Source organism: Thermobia domestica, chromosome 7, assembly GCF_964235325.1.
Source record: "Thermobia domestica chromosome 7, izTheDome1.hap1.1, whole genome shotgun sequence".
In the NCBI taxonomy this organism is placed as follows: Eukaryota; Metazoa; Arthropoda; class Insecta; order Zygentoma; family Lepismatidae; genus Thermobia; species Thermobia domestica.
Genome location: NC_137460.1, coordinates 214,478,651 through 214,503,359, shown reverse-complemented (window position 1 = coordinate 214,503,359; position 24,709 = coordinate 214,478,651).

Genomic DNA, 24,709 nt, shown 5'->3' with positions numbered 1-24,709 from the left:
CAGCGTATTTCAGTGTGTTAAACATGCAGTGGATGTGTGCAACAAAACTAGTATATTCCTGAAAAGTACTATTTTGAAAAATGTGTTATGCATATTGTACAACATGTATCTAGATATTGTGATGGTTGTCAACATCGTTCGTGGGTGCATACCTGTATTGATAAACAGTTTATTTGTGATCAAATGGACATTGAGTTTCCACCAATTGATATCGCAATAGACCTTAAAAGACTTCAATTGGAATTAAAATTATACGCTAAAGACAAACTAGTGCAAGGAGTTCAAAATACATTGTATCGACAATATCCAGATCATATATCTGGTATGGATGTATGTGGAGTGTAATAAAATGATCCATTTCAATGAATTGTGTTTTTTCATTTCAAGTACAACCCCAGGTTCTGACGTGTACTATTGCACCACAATGTTGTCAAAGGTTTTAGTTCTAAACAGTTCCGGTTCTTTACTAATGAGTGCACAAACTTTTAAAAATGTCAAACCAAACTTTCAAACAAAACTTTCGAAACAAAAATTTTCAAACAAAAAAATTTCAAACCAAATTTTGAAAAAACAAAATTCGAAAACCAAAAAAATTTGGAAAACGAAGAATTTCAAACAAAAAATTTTAAACAAAATTTTCGAACAAAAAAATTTCAAACAAAAAAAATTTTAAACAAAATTTTTGAAACGAAACATTTTTTTAAAATTTCAAACGAAAAATTTTTAAACAAAAAAATTTTGAAACAAAAGTTGTGAAAAACAATTTTAAACAAAATTCTGAAACAAAAAATTCAAACACAAATTTGAAAGCAAGAATTTTCAAACAAAAACTTTCAAAAAATTTTACGTTTCACGGTTAACCGTCAAACTTTATCCGGTTTTTAACTATTCGATTAACAAATAAACGGTTTTGATCATATTTATCAGTGAGTGCAAAATGTTAAACGAAACCAAGATTTTTAAATGTTAAACAAAACTTAAAACTGAATGCAGCAAAGATTTGAAAATCATCAACCAATCAGATTGCACGAAAGATAGTGATCAACCAATCAGATTGCAGGAAAGATAGTGATCAACCAATCAGATTGCAGGAAAGATAGTGATCAACCAATCAAATTGCATTAACAATAACTTTGCTAGTGTCAGATTACATCACCTTATGATTAAATTTCAAACTGTTGTAGCATGTATTGCCTTTCGTCTATGAGTCATAAGATTCAATAAGGTTAGCTATCAGATTTCTAAAGCTCAAGGTCAAATCAATCACCACCAATGATCTTACACTATGAGCTGTGACTAAAGTTCAATGTATTGTTTCAAATTCCGCACCTTATGTTAAAATTCTGTTTATCACCATTCCCAAATTTAAAGAATACTTCTCTTGATATACCTAAGTCTTAGAGTTAATCATATCATTATATGTTCAATAAGGTCAATAATGTCCGTCAATTGTTTACCTGAGTAGAACCAACTGTTTAATGTACTCAAACTTAAGAAGTACCACAACAAAGGAAATGAATCCCTGTACACTACCTCATCAAGGACAATCACGTGGTACAACGTCTTGCTTACGTTTATATTTGGCGGGAATAATCAAAACCAATGACGCATTATCAAATTATCCTACAAAGTTTCAATGTACCAATGTCCTGGACTCCTAATCCCATCATAGGGCAATAACTGATCACGTGATCATAATGATTTACCCAATGAATGAGATACTATCCAATTTTAAGAACAATTACCAATTATTGATACGACAATAAGAAATGTACCCCTTCCAAAATTTAAGATTGGTACACAAATACACCTGTGTCTTATGAAAAAAAGTAATAAATCCTGTACTTATTCAATAATAAAGCCGGTCAATAACATTTAAATTTTGAATATTTGGCCATAAGAGGAACATCAACATCTACAATGGGTCCTAGAAAACGTTTACCGAATTTTGTTATTTGATAATTCCCAAATTTAAAAGGGAACATAAACATATAAAGGTAATAAACCTCTGTACATACCCATATAACATGCTAAATAGGGGTCAATAACCTCCGAAATTTGATTTTTGGTAGTTCTTTACCTATGAAAAGGGAACGATGTGGACCATCCAAATTTATAGTGGTACATATTGGAGACCTGTACTATGATACCAAATGCTTATATTAAACAATTTCTAAAACCGTGTGGATGAGCCAAGATACCCCTCCCAAATTTTTAAAGGATGCATCAATGTACCCATATCTTATGATAGGAAATGAACCTATATACATGACCATATAACCATATAAGGTAATAAAACCTCATCAAAGGGGAGAAATTGGGCCAAAAACCAAACACATGGTATAACATATTGCTTATATTTATATTTTACCAATTTTGTACCCCTAAAAGAGAACGATGTGGACCACCCAAATTTATCATGATACATGTTGAGTCATGTACTATGATACCGAATCCCCTCCTGGGGTGCATCAATGTACCTATGTCTTATGATAGGGAATGAACACCTATACATTACCATATAAGGTAATAGGACCTCATCCAAAGGAATAAATTAGGTCAAGACCAAACACGTGGTACAACGTAATGCTTACGTTTATATTTTGTCAATTTTGTACCCCTAAAAGGGAATGAGGTGGACCACCCAAATTTATCATAATACATATTAGGGTCTTGTACTATAATACCAAATGTTTAAATTGGGCAATTTCCAAAATTTAAGGGGTGGGCCAAAGTACCCCTCCCAAATTTTTAAAGGAGTGCACAAATATACCCATATCTTATGAAAGGTAATGGACCCCTATACATGACCATATAACTAAATAGGATAATAACACCTCATCAAAGGGGATAAAATCGACCAAAAACCAAACACACGGTATAACGTATTGCTTACGTTTATATTTTGGCAATTTTGTACCCCTAGAAGGAAACGAGGTGGACCACCCAAATTTATCATAATACATGTTAGAGTCCAGTACTATAATACCAAATATATAAAATGATCAATTTCCAAAATTTAAGGGGTGGGCCAAGGTACCCCTCCCAAATTTTTAAAGGGGTGCACAAATGTACCTATGTCTTATGATAGGGAATAGACCCCTATACATAACCATATAAGGTAATAGGACTTCATCCAAGGAAATAAATTGGGCCAAAATACCAAACACATGGTACAACGTATTGCTTACGTTTATATTTTGGCAAATTTGTACCCCTAGAAGGGAACAAGGTGGACCACCCAAATTTATCATAATACATGTTAGGGTGCAGTACTATAATACCAAATGTGATCAATTTCCAAAATTTAAGGTGGGGCCAAGGTACCCCTCCCAATTTTTTAAAGGGGTGCACAAATGTACCCATGTCTTATGATAGGGAATAGACCCCTATACATAACCATATAAGGTAATAGGACTTCATCCAAGGAAATAAATTGGGGCAAAATACCAAACACGTGGTTGTACTAAAATTTGGCAAATTTGTACCCCTAAAAGGGAACAAGGTGGACCACCCAAATTTATCATAATACATGTTAGGGTCCTATACTATAATACCAAATATACGAAATGGGTAATTTCCAAAATTTAAGGGGTGGCCCAAAATACCCCTCCCAAATTTTTAAAGGGGTGCATAAATATACCCATATCTTATGAAAGGGAATGGACCCCTATACATGACCATATAACCATATAAGGTAATAACACCTCATCAAAGGGGATAAATTGAGCCAAAAACCAAACACGTGGTATAACGTATTGCTTACGTTTATATTTTTGGCAATTTTGTACCCCTAGAAGGAAATGAGGTGGACCACCCAAATTTATCATAATAGATATTAGGGTCCTGTACTAATATACCCAATGTTTAAATTGGTCAATTTCCAAAATTTAAGGGGTGGGCCAAGGTACCCTTCCCAAATTTTTCAAGGGGTGCATTAATATACCCATGTCTTATGAAAGGTAATGGACCCCTGTATACGCCCATTTAACTATATAAGGTAATAACACCTCATCCAAGGGGATAAATTAGGTCAAAAACCCCCGAAATTTGAATTTTTGGCAATTTTTTACCCATGAAAGGGAACGACATAGACACCCAATACTGATAGAGGTACATACTATTGTCCTAGGCTACCATACCAAATTTTTAGATTTGGCAATTTCCGAAATTTGAGGGGGGTGGTCCTATGTACCCCTGCCAAAATTTAGGGGGTGGGCCAAGGTACCCCTGCCAAAATTTAGAGGGGGTGGTCCTAAGTACCCCTAGGTCATTGACCCTGGGCCAGGACATTGACCTTTCACCCCGGTCATAAAAGAGAGTGAGAATGAGTCATTCGGGCATAACGGGGTCCCTACTACTATGACAGCTAGTACTAAGCGATCTGCTCAATTTGTAGAGATTCAGGAATTGTTTTTAGAAGAACGAAAGAAAATTTTAAAGCAATGTACAACCAGGTGGCTTTCGATGCACTCGTGTGTCGAGCGTATACTTGCAAATTGGGATGCACTAAAAGCCTTTTTCCAGTTAGCAGCTTTGGAAGACAACCTTCGAAGCACAGAAAATGTTCTTAAGGATTTAAATAATCCATATACTAAGGCGTACCTTCTGTTCCTAAAAAAATGTTCTAAGGTATTTTAATTCGTTTAATGCCTTTTTCCAATCTAGAAAAGTTTTCATTCATATTTTGTGGTGAGTGTGATAAATTATTCAGACAATTTTGCCAGAACTTCATCAAGCCTCATATTTTGGGCATGAAAATACAAATGTAATCGATCCGTCTAATTTTTTGCCGTTCTTTGGGGCTGGACTGTACGAAATATTTGGAAAAAATTAACTTACCAGCAAAAGATATTAGCGCTTTTAGAGTTAAATGTCTTGACTTTTATGTGTGTGCTGTTACTCAAATTCAAACAAGATTCCCCCTACAAGACCCAGTTTTAAAGAAATGAGCTTCCTTGATCCTGCAGTAGCACTAAACATTAAAAGAAACAAAAACTGCCTGAAATTTTTTATTTGGCGTGTAAATTTTCGAATTACCTAGATTCTGAAGCCGCAGTTTCTGAATGGAGAAACTTACCTTTGGCACTTGACAAAGAGGAAAAGGAATCTTTAACAGCACTAGATATTGACGAAATGTGGCATTCTATTGGCGAAATTAAATATTTTGAAGACGCTAGGCCGTTTCGAAACATTTCAACTCTTGCGAAAATTGTTTTGTCCCTGCCACATTCTAACGCAGAAGCAGAGAGAATATTTTCGATGGTGTCTGATGTTAAAACAAGAAAGAGAAATCGCATTGGATCAGACTGTATTAACGCCATTACTGTTGTTCGCTCTAGTTTTCAGACAAAGAGATTAGACTGCACAAAATTTTGAGCTACTCCTGATCACCTCTCTCATCATTCAACTAACGCTCTTTTTGCAGAAGCAGCCACGAAACTCACAACAGAATAATCTTCCGAACGAACATAGTGCTTGTTTTAAAACAAAGTGTACATAGTGTATTATTATTATTATTATTATTATTATTATTATTATTATTATTATTATTATTATTATTATTATTATTTAAATCTTGTGTCAGTGTCTTTGTGAATTTACCATACATAATTGTAAATAGTTACTTTTATACTACAAAAATGAATTCAACTGTACGCTATAGACTGAAATAGTGTGACGTCATATCCTTTTTGTTGCCATGGTGATCGCAATTTTATTTTCTAAACAAGTAGCCTAAATACCTAAAGGACTTAAATGCAAAGCGGAAACAGTGACGAAATATTTCGGAATTGCAAACATTAGAGTGAATGAAATATTTATGTTTCTTTTTAAATATTTCTAATCAATGAAGCTAAAAAAAAAAAAAAAAAAAAAAACAGATATAGAAAAAGAGCAAACAAAGATACTCATCTTGTTCATTAATCAGATATTAACCTTAAATAATTCTGGAAAATTCTTGATTCGTTAATGTAAGTATCATAACATTACATACGTGAATAGGATTAATGTTTAACAGTTGTTTAGAATATATGCTGAACCTTTCTTATTGTAGTGCTTCTAGATTTTTTTTAAGTTGATAGGAAATATAAGAAAAGATCTGACCTATATTCACTCATGGTCCAGATTGAAAATTTCCGAAGGCTTGCTTTTCCTCCCTTTCTTTTGTAATATTGTAAACAATAATATTCCATTATCAAGAGTGGACATAAGAAAAGTAAATGTCCCAATAGAAATAAAATTGTTCTAAAAGATATTTTCTTTTTAAAAATCATATATATTTACAGTTTTTCTGGTCCCGACAGTTTGTCAATCTGCACGTTAGGGAGTTTATATTGTGTATAATTACTGCTTATGGTGGATTATATGATACTGACATTTACATTAATTATTTGATTTCTATCTCATCACTTAGAGATGTGGCGCTTTTATAAATAAGTTCCTTAGATATTACTCTTTCTCTATGAATTTTCCTGATTTTATTCGTAGTTTCCTAAATGCATTTCCATATTCTAAATCTGTACCCTTTCCCACGAACGTTATTGTTCGTTAAAACATTCTATAATTGTAAATCCTTGTTTGCCGTTGTCCTTGTTTGTACTAGACTTTAAAATACGACATTCGCTTCATGCGTTTGTATAGAAAAAATAATGGCGATTACCATGGTAACGGAGGGGAAATGACGACATCACTATTTCAGTCTATAGGCCCTCTAAAACGATGAGTTCTTTTCAAAATTATTCCGCCTTATGCAGAGTCGTTTTGACGTATGATTAGTGGCATACTAAAAGCCTGACTACTGCAGGAAACATATGTTAGTCGAGCTCTTTAGTAGGGCTCTAATCAAGCGTCAAAACAACTCTGACATAAGGCCCATTAAATTTTATCTATTTTAGTTGGCGGGAATTTTTGCATCTAATCGAGAAATTTCAATGCTTCGGACGGAAAAATCGCAGTTACTAAACTGGCAACATTGCATTAGGCATCAAGATGGCCGCGAAAAGATAAGTATATGAGCGTTAAGATCTTATTTTTTTCATTTTTAATATTTAATAAATTTACCTTAAGTCAAAAATAATAGTTAGATACAATCCTTAAGATATGTAGTGTAACATAACTATGTCCGGCGTCTCTGCTGCCAACTATTTTTACAGTTAGTTAAAATCTGGCAAAAAGGTCATCTTAATACTGTAGCATTTACATAACTGGAAACAACAGTAGTGAAGAAGTCTGGGCTTTATGGCTTCGACTATAATATACACACCCGCAAGGGTTGATAAAATAAGAATGTAGAAATTGTAAGGGAGAATAGTGTATCACATATTAGTATTATCCGATATTTAATGAAGTAAGACATAATATGCAGTAACTAAACTGTTCGCTTTATTTTTTCTGTTTCGTTTGCACGTGATTTGTTATTAAAGAGATTTTTCGGCTTGCATGTGGTTTGTTCGTAAATACTAAGAACAGAGGATAAAATTAGTATCATGGTGCTTATTTATTTCTTCATGCTAATATTATACTCATGATGTATCACTTTTCGGGGTAGGTGTCCGAGAGTAGGTCCAAAAATAATGAAAAATACACGAAATTTACAGCAAAGAAAAGGTGAATAGGTAAGAATAGCTTATTCACCTTTTCTTTCCTGTAAATTTTATGTATTTTTCATATTTTTATGATAGTGTATTTCATATTACCAAAAGAAGTTAATTATTTTCAAATATTTCGAGCTGTGTGTTGATACTATTTTTAGGGTTACCAGACGTACTCTTTTAAGAGTACATGTACTTTTTTTCAAGGCATGTATTTTTGTACTCTCTCTTTTTCCAGTGAAGTACTCTTTTGTACTCTTTTTACGTGGGCTAATAATTGATGTGAATTTCAACATGCTAACAAACAAATAGCCCTACTATATGTACAAATTATGTGTTCAGGGATTTTGTTATATTGCAGTTCATTATTAGATATAATTTTAAACTCAAGAAACGATTTGTAGTGACAAAAATAATAATCCTAGCATAGCATAAATGATCGAAAAATTACTCATATGGTAAAATCACTGTTACGTCAAGCAGTGATCCATACTTAAAAATGTGCTTGATAAGAAATAAGAGAGAGTGCTTGATCAGAAAGATAATGCACCTGCAGTCACATTAGCAGCGTTGCCAATCCTAGCATTGTTATGCGAAACTTAGCATAACTTGAACTGTCAGCATCTGGCATAAGGTAGTCCTGCATAATACTTTACCTTAGTTGAGACCAAAATATTATATCTCTCCTTCTCTCTCTTACCCACACGGAGAGTAAGAAATGCAGTTTTTGTAGCAGAGGGTAAGAAATCAAAAGGGGCGTTCAGTAAGCACAAAAACAACTGCCGGGTTCTTGGCCTTCCTTAAGGACGCAGATGTCTGTGAATGAGCATATATCGTTCGATTTCATATCATCTACACAAATAGCATCTTTAAGCTTCCTCGATTGTTGAGTCTGATTTCGGATTTCATAGCCTTATTTCAATGTCAGAAACGCACATAATCGCTGAAGAGGAAATCTGAAATCATGTAAATACATATTTATTTAGTTAAAGCGGTACAAGCAACGAGTTAGAGTGCAAACAAATTCCTTTTGGTAGAAGTCGTGATTTTGAGCCGCATCGCGTCCTCAAAAAATAAAATTGATTTTCACTTGTATTTTCTCGGTTTCAAGATTGTCACCAGTTTTGTACGGAAATGAAATTCTTATGAAACATGCATACTGATACCTCCTACACGTCGTGTACAGGAAATCAAACTTCGAATTTTTCTGACTTCAGTAGATCCAGGTAAACGAAGTTATTATTAAGTAAAGTATAATAAGGAAGAAAGCGAGTCTAATTTTGGCATAATTATATATGAAAGATCATAATTTTGTTAGCGTAGTGATGTAATGATCTGCTCTTTGGGTAGCAACGCTGGGCAGCAGTTGAACAATCGTTTTTAATTCGCCAATTAGTTCCTGACTGTGTGTTGACGACTTGGTGTTGTGATAAACTAAACAGCAAGAGCATTATTATTTGGATTTTTTCGTGTCAATTGCTTTGAATCAAAGTGGTAGATAAAATGTCACGACGAAAGGGCAAATTTAATGACGATTTACAGAAGGAGTTTCCCGTATTTAAAAAGACAAAAAGTGATTATGAAGTGTTTTGTGAAGTGTGTAATTCCGTCGTAGCGATAGCGAATAAAGGTCACACAGACTTCAATCGACATTTATCTTCAGAAAAACACAAAAAATGCATTCATCTAAAACAGTGGACAAATTCTTCTTAAAACAAGACACTACAGAAGAAAATAAAGTATTGGCAGCAGAGGCTGCGTTGGCGTTTCACACTGTGGCTCATCACCAAAGCTAAAACTCATGTGATTGTTCAACGAAATTATTTAAGCAGATTTTCAGCAGATGTCTCTTAAGAAGTGGGTGGACTATTTCAGTGTTAATAAAGTATCGGTTTATTCTGAACTTTTGAAGATATGTCAGTTTGTCTATGCAATACCTGCTTACAATGCCAGCGTGGAAAGAATTTTCAGTTTAATGAAATCACAGTGGACACAAGCAAGGGTGCCCATGATGTGGTTTCCAACGGGGGGCAAGTATAAACGACGTTTTAAATATAGTTTCAAATTTTGCTGTAACTAATGTAAAAATTCTATTGGGTTTTCGATATTTCCAAGTACAATTTCCACTAGGAGGGGGCGAGCGCCTCACCTTTCCCCCCTAATGGGCGCCCTTGGACACAAGAAAGAAATAGACTGTCTGTGAATTCAGTTAAAAACCTATTGTTGACTCAGTACAACTTCAAAGACTAGTTGCGTCTAATTCTATGAACTTTGCTTGAAGGGCAGAAACCTTCATCAGAAAGTCATAAATTCATCGAAGTACAACTAATGTGTAAGGTAAAATTTTGTTTTAAGCATGTGGTTAAAATATAGTAGACGATCGTAATTATTTTAATTAGGATTTCGTTTCCCTCCTTTTAATCTTGATATAGTAATTATCACAGTCAATTCAAAGTTACAATGTTTTAAAAATGTTACAGTAAAGCCCCGATTATCCTCGAGTGCTGCGAAAAGGTATTCCGAAAGCAAGATGCAAAGGTGAGTGACTGATTTGTTTTAAAAAGGCGTGACTGAAAACTTCTTTTTTTTTTTTTTTTTTTTTTACAGAATAGTATTGTCCTTTGTTTATTGTTCTTTATTTTAGTGATTTAGACGTAGAACTAAGGTTTCTGTTGTAGTGTACAGTATATTAAAAGTTTTATTATGTTTTTTGTACAATAAAAAATAGTTTTTATGCTGAAATATATTTTTTTTTTCGTGTTTGCATCTTACTTTTAGTCTGTCTTTTTGGGTAATCCTTTGCCACCCAATTCCGCGGATAATCGTGGCTTTACTGTATTTTAGTGGAAAGAATGTTGAAAAAATTGTTGGTTATCAAACTCATTATTGCAATTATTTTTAAATATAAATTATGGAAACTTGTATAATATTTATCTATTATTATTATTATTATTATTATTATTACAGTGAAATTTCAGTTACACTTTATTCATTTATATTGTTTTTTTTCAAGAGTCATTGCTAAGTGTACTCTTTTTTCACTTTCACCATCTGGTAACCCTAACTATTTTGGGTACGGTTGCCAACTGGCCGGAAATATTACTTTTATCTTGGATTAAAGCCGGTGACCGGTACAAACTTCCCCACCAACCCCTTGACTTTTTTTTTTTTCAAATTTGTATATAATAGTTCACTTAGTTCGAACTATAGGTTTAAAAAGTAACCTTCATTCTCTAAATCCGAAACTATCACCTTTCACCATCTATCAACGATTAATATATTTTGTTCATTTGTTTAGATAATTTTAAACAGATGACAGGGACTGCATCAGGGAAAATTTGAAATTTATTTGTGTAAGATATTTATATATTTATTGAAAATGAAAAAGCACTTCTTAAAGCCATTTCTTGTGGTTAAAGCATCAGTTTAAAGCAGGGTTGGCAAAAACCATGTTTTTTATTGAAAAAACAAAAAAAAAAAAAAAAGTTTTTTTGGGTTTAAACCCTTTTTTTTTTTTGTTTAAACCAGGTTTTTTGGGTTTAAATAATTTACTCTATGTATTTATATTAGATATGAACAGAAATTAGTCTGTTTCGCCTTAGTGTTGTTATGCAACAACATGATTATGCTGGAAGGGGTCACATAAGCTTAAAGCGGAATCCAAGCCGCTTCTCAGCTTGATCCAAGAAAAATTGTCCATTTCGACACGAAACCGGGACTAATTGATCACAAATGCGATTGCAGACTCACTCACGAAGGACTCCTGATAAAAATACGTTGTACTGATCTTTACATAGGCCTAGTTGTTAATATAATTGTCAAGAATCATTTCAGAAGGACAAAAAGATAAACAGTTACACAAGTAAAAGCATTATAGGCCTACAATTATATATAAATCGGGAAACTCCTGCCTTAGCCATTGGAAAAATCCTGTTATTACTTTAAATGTATTTGTATATAAAATTTTAAAGTCAACCTATCATAATCACTACGCTAAAACCAGGGTATTTTTGAAAAAACCCAACCCACCTGGGCCCATGTGGGTATTTTCGGGTTTAACTGGGTTTTATCGAAATATTTCAATGTCTTTGGGGTAAAAATGTTAAAATATGATTTACATTTCAAGACTATCATTATCACAACTTGCAACAATTTTCTATTCACTGCTGTTTTGAAAAAATGCCGCTATTTTGAAATTTTATATTGGATAGCCGAAAAAATCTATACAGCAAATTTAGAATGTCTTGTGCCTCTACTCTCAAAATTTCAACTTAAAAAGTCCGAAAGTTGCACCCTGTAGCATGGATACCCGCTATTTTAAAATTTTATGCCGCCAAAATATATAAAGTGAATTTAATATCTCGTGCTTCTACTTTGAAAATTTTAACTTGAAAGACCGAAACTGCCCTTTGTAGCGTGGATATCCGCTATTTTGAAAAATAAAAGAAAAAAAAGAGTGCCATTTTGTAATTTTACGTTGGTATGCCGAAAAAATCAGGTTCTTTTCTGAAAATTAACCGCTCAACTTATAATTTTCTTCGCAAAAGACGTTCGAAATTTTATATTTTTTATTTTTTTTTTTTTTTGTACGTTGAAAGTAGAGGTACGTGGAAGTAAACATTACTAAAACTGTCTAAAATTTAGGCCCAAATTAGGCACTTAAAAATCACCGATTATAAAACCACGAGTATATTCGTTCGTAATAAAAGCAGATGTATGTTATTGTTAATCTTACTTTTTTGAACGCTTTTTGTGTACATGAAGCGACAGCGAATCTTTTAGAATGTTTTATTCAGTTCGTTCAATTTATTTGAACTAAAAGCTGATCAAAATTGAGATTTAGATTTTCCCACAAATAATATTAAAATCCCAAATATGTGCGTTCCACAATAAACATTACCAAATTACACTAGCATCTTGAGAAAACAAAACAGTGGGGGAAATGAGTACAGTATAAGTAGATATTCCATTCAATCTACTACGAATTTTTGTATTCTTTTTGAAAAAAAAAAAATACCATTATTGCAAAGAGAAACAACAGACAAATAATTTCTTGGTACAATGTAGGTATGCTAGTTCAGTTCCGTCATTTCGTCGATAAGCATTGGCCTCCAATGCAAAATATTAGCCGAAAATAGTTAAATGAATCTTACCCAAGGGCGCCGATTCTGCCCCCCCCCCCCATAGTTCGTGTGCCCCCCTAGTGTATTTATGAATATACAATATTTGGCATAATTTGAATTCAATTTGTGTCTTAACATTCTTATATACACCTTCTGCGTCTGAATGCCCCCCCCCCCCTTCAAATTTACAGAGAAATCGGCGCCCTTGATCTTACCCACATAGCGGATACCCATATACTTAGCTGCGTATGGCGAACGTAAGGAATCGCCGTTTAAATTTATATTCAGATCATTTTTCTTTGCACGAATATATTCGTGATCATAATTTTAGGGCAAAAAAAAAAAAAAAAAGTAATAATTCGTGGTTTAAAGTTCAGCGATTAATTTAAAACAATTAACAAAGATAGGCCTATAATTCATATTTTATTAAAGTAAATGTTTCAAAATGTCATAAATGAAATTAAATTTCTTCCAGCGTAAAATAAATAGTTTTATTGTTGAAGTTTTTACTTCCGATGCCTTGTGGGTTCAGTTGCGGGAATTTTCCGAACACTTCTTTCCCGACGGGTTTTCCTTGAAAATGCAGGTTGCTTTGCTGTACATCGAAACTTCCATTAACACTGAAGATTGAATTCAGCAGTTAAAATAGTAAGTGTTACGTAGTCTTGGGAGCTCCCGAGCATTAGGCATCTTAATTTTGACAAGAATGTTTACGCTATTGCTGGTGTTGATTCTACAGAATGCTTTATATGAAGGGTAGCAACAAATGACTGAACCGAACTGTTGTTGGAAAACCAAATTTTACTGAATACTTTTGTTACCGTGAAATGTAAGACTTAATACTAATAGTTTTACAAGTTTATTTACATATTTACTGTTAGTATCGGCACCTATGATCTTAAACCTGTCAACGTATGAGGGATAACGTCCCTCGGCGGCGCCGAGTCAGGAAACAAACTATTCACGGGAAGTATTTTCTAAAATACAGTAAAACCTGCCTTCAACAGACCCTTTATTAAACGGAAAACTGTCTTAAAGGGAAATATTTCATGGTCCCATGGATTTTGGAGTAAAAGACATGTAAAAGTCCCTTCATTAAGCGGAAACTGTGTTATGCGGACAACGGAAAGCAAAATAAACCTTTAACGGAAAATTCTGAGTTTCAGACTACATCGTTTAGAAAATTTTTAAACATCCTGTGAGGGTAAACATATACTGTCTGCGATAAATACTTCATTCTTTTGTTAAATCTTTATGGGCAGTGTTGACCTTCGTCAATCACTACTCATATTCAGCTCCCACAATTTTTCGCTAGTCCTACGTAGCATGTCAGCTGTCAGTCTTCTTTGTAGGCGTACTTCTGTTCCGCTTGTGTAGCAACTAGCGACAGCCAACAAAAATGAGAAGAAAACTGACAAAACAAAGTTCTGGAAAAAAGGAATTGAGGTAAAGCAGAAGTTATATATCTCCATCACGTGTCGTGAAAACAAGGAGGAAAGAGTTCAGAGGACTTTCAAAATTCCAGAGAAAGCTTTTCTGTGTCCTGAAGTATACCGCATGCAAAAAATCCTGCTTGACTATTGGGAAAAATAAAGGAAAGTGTGCACAGCATATTTTGTGTTTATTTTAAGTTTTTTGGGTATTAATCCGTAGAAGGAAAAAGTACTGTAATTGAACAAGTTGCGTACATCAATATATTTTCTCATTATGTCCGTTATAAGCATCATACATTTTTTTTTAACGAAAAGGTCTATCTCCATTAAGCGGAAACCTGTCTTTAACGGAAATTTTTGCGAGTCCCGCTCGATTCCGCTGAAGACAGGTTTCACTGTACAAAATTGCTTATTTTACTTCAAATAGGCTATAAGCATAATCCACACATTAATTTGTTCAATAATTATTTCAAGCTGAGTTTTTTAAATTCATTCATTCAGTGCATTCAGAACTTTATAAAGATCTTATGTGGAATGTTGTTGACTACCTTAACATCAAAGCATATAATTCGCCCAAAGAAAGTTCAAAATCAGATAAAAATAACTTTCAATGTGATCATCTTAGTTGTACCAATAATATACTAACAGAAAGGTCAAAACCCAGGTGGGTTTTTTCGTTTTTTCGGGCTGGGCCCGCTTGGGCAAACCCTGGCTGAAACTGAGGTATTAAATTACAAATTTGGTATGTAGATATCATTCAATAAAATTAAAACAAAATCAAATCCAAGCTGATGTTGGAAGCTTCGTAGGCAGTTGATAAATTTTGCCAATTTCTATCAATATATTTAAGCAACCTTGGCTTCTTTATAAAACAACAGGCAATCAGGCAAGTAGAAATACATAATTTGGTTTCGTTTCGTATGTTTGGGCTTAACATCCGTATGAAATACCAAGGTTATCACGGAGAAGACTTTCGCTTAAAGGGACACCTCGAATCGCTACTTGGTTTACACTTGAAAGATGGATTGTGGTTCGACCAAGGATTGAACACGGGACCCCTTGATTAAAAGGTGAATAGTACATAAGCGTAATGCAGATGGTTTCATATGTGGAGACGTCACCATGAAGTTCACACGATGTAAAGCATTTTACGATCTTTTCTTGTTTGGTTAAAACCAGCCATCCCTGGTTTAAAGAATAAATTTCAATTTGTAAATCCAAAATTGTCACGTAAGGATTAATATACTTTTGTTCATCTGTTTCTATAATTTTAAAGAAGTGGCAGTTACTGGTAAATAAAATGAAATGAACAATGCCGATTTCAGTTTCATCTATAGCACAATATACCGGTATCTTAACCTTATTAGTGAATGTACTAAGGATATGCAGAATACAGATGCTATTGCACTTTCGTTCACGATAATACATTTCCCTCCCATGGATGGGTCCGAACAGAGATATTTCACACTTAGACCTTATATCATAGGGAATTTTCAGGGATGCCGGTTCCGGAGTTGACAACCCTAATTTTGGGTGGAGACATGTTGATGTCGGAGATTATGGTGTAATCAGGAAATTAATTCCTAGCAATTCAAAGATGGTAGCTCCATGTGACATTTCGATTATGAGTTTTACGACAACTTACGTTGGTGAAGTGTTATTATGTTATGTGGGGCGGCACTGGTTATTAGAATTAAGCAAAGTGTGGCAAATATAGGAAGGCGTGGAAAATAAAGACCTGGAGGTATAGTTATATTTTCAGATGTGAACATAATTTTGGTGTGAAATGTTACATTGGCAAAAGTCGGCAGTGGAAGATTTTTTTTTTTTTTTTTTTTTTTAAAGGACAAAGTTGTCAATAGAAAATATACCTACCCTAGTGTCTTTAGAAACATCCTTATTTCTACGCGTACTCACTATCTCGGACGTGCCTGCTTCCCACGATCTAACAGCCTTGCTAACGCTTGGGTACCCAGCTACGCCTCTTCCCTGCCTCGGTTAGCATTCGTTCTTTTTTTTAGTGGGCACCTACCAAAGGTTTGTGCAGTTTACACTAGTTGTAATGGCATATTTCTGGACACTGTGTTTACATGCAAAACGGTAAAGTGTTTCTAAAGTGTGGACCGTGGAATTCTTAGGCCTAAATACGGGAAGGTTCTAGAACACAGGTCCTCTCCATAAAGGTTAGTAGCGAGGTGGTTTCCTTTTTATACCAAAGTTTGATTCACGTAATATAGCCGAACCAGCTTAAGCGAGTGACGGCAGGCTAGAGCCCCGTAGGGCACGTTGTTTTCTGTCTTTATTACAGCTCAGTGGGAAGAGGGACATGTGTTCTAAGGTAAAGGCGGTACTGGCTTACTTGTGGCACACCACTAGAATTGTTGCAAAGTTATATTTATTTCACTAATTTCCTTCCTATTATTACAGAAAAGGTTTCCACTCATTTGGCATAAATTAAATTCAAAGGGGCCACCAGAAGTACTTGTGGAAAGTTTATGATTCTTTTAAGATATGCTTATAAATACTCTTTCCGAGTATGTGGCATTAAAATTACTACATCATTGCTAAAAACAAACCAACTTGTGCTAGATGGCCATTAAACCACGAATGTTATCTAAAATCGGGGCAGAGCAAAGCTAGTGGACCAGCGCTTGTTGCTTCCGAAAGGAGCAGGCACGTCAGGGATGGTGGGTGGCTGTAGTGAAGACAAATGGGTTTTGACAGTGATATGAGTTTCAATGGCACTTGTAATTGTTTCATATTAAGCTGTAGTAATGCTCCACTTGTAAACATATAATACAAGTTCTGTACACTGTGCGGAAATATGCTGATGGTGGAAAATAGCATCTTATAATCTTCGTTCATATGCACTTACTTATTTAGTCCAACGTAAAGCACACGTAATTATTTTACAGTAGTAAACCTACACTTCTAAACCTAATATACAGCTGTATTACTATTTATTTAATTCTGTCGCCTGCAATAATTTGTTTCTTATAAACATGTTTTTCATACAAAGTATTGAATTTTACTTGTAAATCTTGGAAAGTGTAGTGCACCAAAACTACACTAGCACCATGATGCCGATGAATTTTCTCATAAATGACAGAAACTTCACATTTTCCAACCTGAAATTACTGTACCTACTCTGTGGTACAAAGGCTCATTTATCTTACTTGGCACATGCTAGTATCCTACTTGTCTTAGATCGAGCTTAGAGGCACTGAGAGATAAATAATTCGTTAGGATTTTTCATTAACCATTTCTTAATTAAAGAGATATTTTCTTGTCTCATGCTCACCAACTGCGTACAGATTTGAGCCATTCCAGGTCAAATCAACACAATTTGAGAACAAAATTTACCTTACCATTACAGTTTGTTATGAAATTTTGCACGGGGGTACTATTCATATCGATTAAGAAAAATTCCACATTTTAACTTTATATATCGACCGATATTGGAGATAGGGCTATGTAAAGTTCGGAAAAAAATGTCCAAAATAGCGTGTTCAATGTGTTTTGAAATTGTAGCTTTCGTAATTGAGCTAGTGAGCTGATTGAGGTGTCATTTTACAGCGAGTTTCATGCCCTTTCCTGTGATAATACATCATCATATAGGTTAATACAAATTTTTATTTTCAAAATCAAATTTAAAAAAAAATTCCAAAAAGTACATATTTTAATATTTTGCAATTAATTCTGTAGATAGATAGTATTGTTGTAAAGCACCTGGCAAAATATGAATTTGGGATAGTAATGAATTCATTGTTAAAAAAAATTAAAACTAACACTATAGTTTTCATTAATATTCTGTACCTAGCTGAATAATACACGAGAACATTCGTTTTTTCTTTTTCCTTTTTTTAACTTGTGGGAATAAATCTGAACACTAACATGAAGATTACAGGAATGGGTCTAAAACATATGCCGATGTGTAATCTGCTGGCTATACCTATTATCGCATACTTTAAAAACTAACTTAAAGCAAGTAAAAGTGCTGATACTTTTGAACTTTAAAATAATATTAATACGTTTCACAAAAATGTCGGGGGCCGCGTTCGATACTAGCCCCCGCCAAGTGAACTTTGTGGTGGACAAATACCGTGTGCGTGGGTTTTCTCGGGGGTCTCCCGTTTCTCCCACTTTCTTCATTCCACCATTTCACTCATTACTCATCATCACCGTCTCCTTTAGCCTATCCGGCATAACCGCGGGGCGTAAAACTCAAGGATTTCCTTTTACAATTAAAAATGTTGCTGTAAATAAACATGGTTTGTAAAACGTATACATATAGCACTGGCGCAACAGCAGGGTTGGCTGGTTTAAACCAGGTGTGTTATGTATATATATATATAAAATAACAATTGGTGTAAAAAAAAAAATGCAAAAATGCCACAAATCGTAATCATAAATGCCACGTGAATTTCATAGTGACGTTTTCATATATCAGGGTGTCTACTGACCTGGAAAATCTTGAAAACCTGGAATTAGCCTGGAATTTACTTTTGGACCTGTAAAACCTGGAAATAACCTGGAATTGGACGAGAAACCTGGAAGTTTTAAAATTGTTTTTAAAATATTGTTTTTGGGATTGGCATGATAAGTTCATTTTTCCACACTTTCGGCATCTTTTAGCTCGGAAACTATGCGCCCTTGAGAAGAGTTAAAGAGGAATTTTTTTCTTGTTTGGGTGCCGAGAATCACTTCCCGAAGTTTGTCGGTTTAATTAAGGTTCACCCCTGTATAGTATTCCTACATTAGGATATTTAAAGCTACTGCACATTTTTCTCAACCGGCCTTCTGGTAGGGGATATTTTAATTAAACATTTTCTTGTATAAATGTTTTGTGAACCTACATTTCAGTCAGTTTTTCCTTTTCATCTTGTCACTTAAAGAAATTATCACTTGCCATATGCATTCTCTAATTATAACCAGTTTTTGTTAAGAACTATATAAAATTGCATTAACTTATACGTGTTACAATAAATGTCACTCTACTGAATAGACCTGGAAGAAAAGGAAAATTAAACCTTGAAAACCTTGATAAAACCTGGAATTTGAAAATGAACATTTAGTAGACACCCTGTATATGTCGAATCATCTGTGTTAGTTCAATCTAATTTTTGCCTTGTAATTAAGGAGCCCTAGGAACCCACAAAATTTCTCCCAGGTGGAAACCGAGTACTGGTTCAGATGCCGCTTCAAGTAATATGTCCAATCGTTCATAACCTTGCTGTTACATAAGGATGTTATGCGTAAATAAACCAAACGAATTGAAGCAGCTTTAGCGGGTAGGCACTAGTTCATTGCCAAGCAACATGAAGCCTTTATTAACTACACAAAAGAAAATCTCAAAGAATCAGAATTTGCTGTCATTCGTGATTTTTCTGAAAATTACAGCACAGCGCTACAAGATGAAGCACAGAGCTACCATTGGACAAGCTAATAGGTCACAATCCATCCTTTTGTTTTGTATTTCAAATAGGAAAACAAAGTTGAGCATATTAAATATGTAGTTGTTTCCGATTACCTAGAGCAAAATACAGTTGCTCTTTACAACAACAACAACAACAAAAAAATCAAAATTTCAAAAACTTCCAAACAAGGTTTTCTATTTTTTTCGACAGGTCTACCGCGCAAAACAAAATTAAGAAAAACTTTTTGAAGCTCTGCTCTCATGAGGCATGTTTTAAAGTGAAAGGACGGTGGTACTTCTCGGCTGTAGCACATGGAAAAGAGCCTTGCGATGGAGTAGGTGGTTCAGTAAAGAGACTGGCAGTGCTAGTTTGCAGAGACCCTATAACAATCAAATTCAAACCCCAAGGAAACTTTCTGAGTGGGTAGTAGAAAACATTACCAAAGTAAATTTTGCCTACTCAACCCAAGGGGAATATACAGAAGCTGAAATGTTCCTGAAAAGTCGCTTCGATTAAGCATTGACTATCAAAGGAACACAGCAATATCATGCATTCATTCCCAAAACTACATCAACATTATTGGTGAAACACTTTTCAGATGGTTTGCAGGGTTCGGAAAAGGAAGTGTCACAATTCTCCATTTAAAACTTCAATTAGAAGACATAGTCTATGAAGGAAACTGGTGGTTCGGGTATGTTTTACAGAAAAATGAAGAACTTGATGAAGTAAAAATAACTTTTCTTCATCCACCTGACCATCTCCATCATTCTCATATCCAAGAAACGCTGATGTTCTGTGGATGTCTGTAGTGGACGTTCTGACGAAAGTGAATCCTGTAACTCCCGATGGAAGAAGTTATGTTCTTCTTGAAAGTGATGTATGCCGAACAAATGTGGCTTTTTCAAATTTCAAGTGATAATCATATCCTATTACTTATTGAAAAGTTTTACTATGAAATCATCTGTACTCTTTCTTCAGATTAGTGTTCATTTTTATTTTCACAGAAGTGTAAACTTAGTATTCTTGTGTTATTACCCTACGTAAATAGTATTCTTAAAGAGTAAGTATTAGTTTTGATTTTTTTTTTTAAAACAATGAACCCATTATCATTCCAAATTCATATTTTGCCAACTTCTTTACAACAATACTATTTATTCATGGAATTAATTTCAAAATTTTAAAGTATGTACTTTTTGAAAAGATTTGAAGTAAAGTTTTGATTTTGGTAATGAAAATTTGTATTAGCCTATATGATCATGTATACCACAGGAAAGGCCATGGAAACTGCTGTAAAATGACACCTCAACCAGCTCGCTAGCTCAATTAGGAGAGCTGCAATTCCAATTTCAAAGTACATTCAGCATGGTATATTGGGCATTTATTTTTCAAACTTTACATAGCCCTATCTACAATACCGGTCGATATATAAAGTTGAAATTTGGTATTTTTCTTAGTCTTCTCTCGAGGGCATCTATGTACCAAATTTCACTAAAATCTGAGATGGTAAGGTTAAGTCACTGTTGAATGATATGGAATGACCCATTTATAATATGTCTCTATGCCTTCAGACGATTACTCATGAGAGAAAGTACCAACTTGTATTAGGTATGAAATAATAATAAAAACAGTGATCAGTGTGAGGCGTCATTGGATTTATCCTGAGTAAGTGGTGGTTTGTAGGGAACGGACATGTGTACATCAATCTTTGTCTCGTGTAATACTTTACAACGCTGATGTGGCCAGTCTGGCGTAGGGGAAATCTTGCTTATATGCATTATCGGTACCTTAAACCTATACAAATGGTACCAACATGTTACCAGCTATGTATCTTGTTACTCCTTCCTACTCACAAGGATATGGAATCTCCAAGCACGCAGAAATTGTGACGCTAACATTAGAAACACACATTCGTTAATGTGCTTACCCATCGTCGCCAGCACACCTCCTCCCTCAATGAATCCGCGTGTTCGCCACCCAGCTTCGCCTTGCTCTCAATAGGATTAGATGCAGTATTAGTAATGACTGCTCCGTACAAATTTATACGGTATTCATCGTGAAATTGTTTGGGACACAAAAGGTCGTTGGGAAGTGATAACGACACATTTAGGGTTAAATGTATAGGAATTCAGTTCGAGTTAAGTGCCGGAGAGTAGATTCAGATATGTGAACAGTACCTAAGATATAGAAAAGAATGTTAAATTGGTTCTTTTCGTGAAATTCATGTTAGCTAAACGAGCTTAATGTGGTATTTTGATGTGAAAAGCAGCGTGTTATTGGTACTATTTTGAGTGGTGGCATGCTGATGTGAGACCATAGTCTGTAGTGAGGAAAAGTGAAAGTTCATGTGGAGGGTATGACATTTCAGTTTTCATATTTATAAGAATGTATATTAATAACGAAGATAAGGTATTAGGTTTTGTAGAGTGGCACGGATTATTGAAATTGAGCAGAAAAAATGACAAATGTGGAAGACATTGAAAATAAAGAAATGGAGAAACAAGTACATATCGTAATGAGAACATCATGTTGATGTGAAATGTGATTGGGAAAAATTTACAGTGAAAGTTTATTTTTTTCTCATTTCATAGATACCAAGTTGTTGATAGAGAAAGTGTAATTATTCTTAATCAAATATAATGCAAGTGGGTTGCCCATATTAATAATATCCCAAAACCTTATTTTGTCGTAGTCATGGTATGCCATAATTTTCGATTTTCTAGAAAGAAGTGCATTGATTCAGATTTGTTGGAAATATCCTAAGTAGAGATGCAAGGGCTCGGAAAAAACAGTCTTTTTTGGAAAAAAAACTCGGTTTTTTCTGCTTCGCTTTTTTGCTTGGGAAATTTTGGGCTTTTTTCAAAATTCTGCTTTAAATTGATAAAACAGACTTTGTTTCGCTTTTCTATAACACAAAAAGTCATTTAATTAGTGGTTGATGCTGATAATAATATAAAACCTCGAAAATAAACCATGAATTTCGAAAATATATTTCAAACAATTTTACTTCAACATATTTACATTATGAATTCCAAAGGATTAACCAATGTATATAATAAGTTTTTAACTTCCTATATACAAAAGTAAGCAGAGTTGGCAAGAACCATGGTTGTGTTTGAAAATGCTAAAAACCCGTTTTTGGGGGGATGTTTAAACCAGGCTTTCGTGGTTTAAAGCAGGCTTTTTTGGTTTAAACCAGGTTTTTTGATTTAGATATTTTGCTTTATGTGTTTATATTACATATTCACAGAAATAAGTTTGTTTCGCCTTGGTGTTGTTATGCAACAGCGGGGATATGCTGGAAGAAGTCCCATAAGCTTAAAGAAGTCCGGTCAGTAAATGTCTTAAATTGAGAAGCTCCCGCCCTAGCCATCGGGAAAATCCCGTCATTACTTGAAATGTAAAACAATAACGGGAAAATCCTGTTATTGCTTTGCATGTAAAATTTAAAGGTCAGTGTATCATAATCACTACGCTAAAACTGAGGTATTAAATTACAAATTTAGTACGTAGATATCATTGAAAGTCCAATCCAAGCTAATGTTGGAAGCTACGTAGGCAATCGATAAATTTTGCCAATTTCTATCAATATATTTAAGCAATCTTGGCTTCTTTATAAAACAACAGGCATTTAGGCATGCAGAAATATACAATTTGGTTTCGTTTCGTATGTTTAGGCTTAACATCCTTACGTAATACCGAGGTTATCAAGGAGAAGACTTTCGCTTAAAGTGACATCCGAATCGCTACTTGGTTTACGCATGAAAGAAGGGTTGTGGTTCGACCGAGAATTGAACATGGGACATCTTGATTAAAAGGTGAAAGGGAAATAAAACTAATGCAGGTGGTTTGATATGTGGAAACGCCACCATGAAGTCCACACGATTCGCATTTTTCGTTCTTTTTATTTTTTTTTTGGTTTAAACCAGTTACTAAAAAAAAAAGTTGGTGTAAACCAGTCAACCCTAAAAGTTAATACTTCTTTTTAAAAAATACATAAATAACTAGCAAAATTGTATGTAGTATTTTTACTTCAAAATATTCCATACCCTCTTTTTGAAACAAAATAAAATTAAAATAAAATATAAGAGAAATATTAGGCTGCACATCTAGAGCTTTTGGTTCTGTATATTCTTGAAATTCTACAGTTAAGTCTTATATAAACACCATCACGGTTTACCCAATCCTCAAGTTTTCTTAATTTTTAACAAGAGGGATTCAACATATCATTACGGAACTCTCCCCCCCCCAAAAAAAAAGGACTACGGAATATATTTAAGTTAAGCTAAATACAACTGCACAACAAACATGACTGAGTGGTTAGCTTTTGCGCTTCTATCGGGAAGTCCGGGATTCAACCCAGCATTCAACCATTCTGACAAAGCTTTTCTTCATTCCATCTGTGAATGTACAAATAGTGCGTGTACTGTGAGTTGGCCGACTTCCTTTCTTATTGTTTTTAAATCGTTATTATTACTAATTACCAGCAGTGACGGTTTTGCGAAGGTTAGGGGAGCGGTCTTTTGGACTGAAGCCTGTTCCCCAAAGTTACGGAATGTCTGCAACAAACGAAATATTTATTAGTTATGCCTTTACTCATAAACTTTAAGCTCCCGTCAAATAAAAATTACGAATGTTTAGAAAAACTAAAAATTAGTAAGAAAAAACCCCTCCCAAAATACTTTTCTAAATTCGCCACTGATTCTCAGTATAAAATGATCCGGAAGATTATTGCTAAACATGTAAATGAAACGAAATATTAGTTATGCCTGTACTCATAAACTTCAAGCACCTCCCAAATAAAATTAGGACTTATTAGAAAACGAAACAATGAAAGAAACCCCTATCAAAGTACTTTTCAAAATCCGCTACTGATTATTTGTATAAATTGGTATTCAAGGTTGTCTGGAAAATTATTGCTAAATCACTGCACAGCTACATTATAACAGAAATGTGGAAGTACGGTTTGACTGATATATTGAAAACGTACGCTTTGACGAATATATAGAAAAACGTAAGTTTAACTTTTGCGCTAGAAACTAGAGTAACTAAGTTCTTAGAAATGAAACACGGATGACAAATTGAAATGATCTAAAGAAGAAAAAAAAATGTCGAAAGCTCAAAAGTTAAAATAAAGTTAAATAACC